Here is a 586-nt window from a genome sequence, read left to right on the forward strand (position 1 = left end):
TGTGTGTGTGTGTGTGTGTGTGTGTGTGTGTGTGTGTGTGTGTGTGTGTGTGTGTTTGTGTGTGTGTGTGTATAGTTAATTCAAAAACGGAGAAAAAGACGTGAGGACGTAGCACTATGTGTATATATATATATAAATATATATATTTATAACAATGATAATCCTTGGATAGGATTTATATTCTAATGCATCGCTACGCGCGTTTCCACACATCACATGTTTCTTAAGATCATAGTCCGTAGTATCCATGAATATCGGGTTGAAATTAAGAAATGAATGCATGAACATGATTTTCTCGATGTCCATGGTTACTACGAACTACACTGTAATCATCCCAGGAATACGGATCTTAAGAAAGATGTGATTTGTGGAAGCGAGGTTTGCGATGCATAAAAATATTTATAAATGCCATCCAAGGATTATTATTGTTAATACTATATTTATCCTATATTATATCAGCACAGATCGGTGCGACCCCGAAAACTGGTATCACCAGATGGCATGATTAAGGCTGTAGCTGACATAATAAAATAAGAGCTTTTATGTGCATATTTAAAACGTTTCTCGTATATATATATATATATAT

Source organism: Octopus bimaculoides, chromosome 6 (assembly GCF_001194135.2).
Source record: "Octopus bimaculoides isolate UCB-OBI-ISO-001 chromosome 6, ASM119413v2, whole genome shotgun sequence".
NCBI classification, from domain to species: Eukaryota; Metazoa; Mollusca; class Cephalopoda; order Octopoda; family Octopodidae; genus Octopus; species Octopus bimaculoides.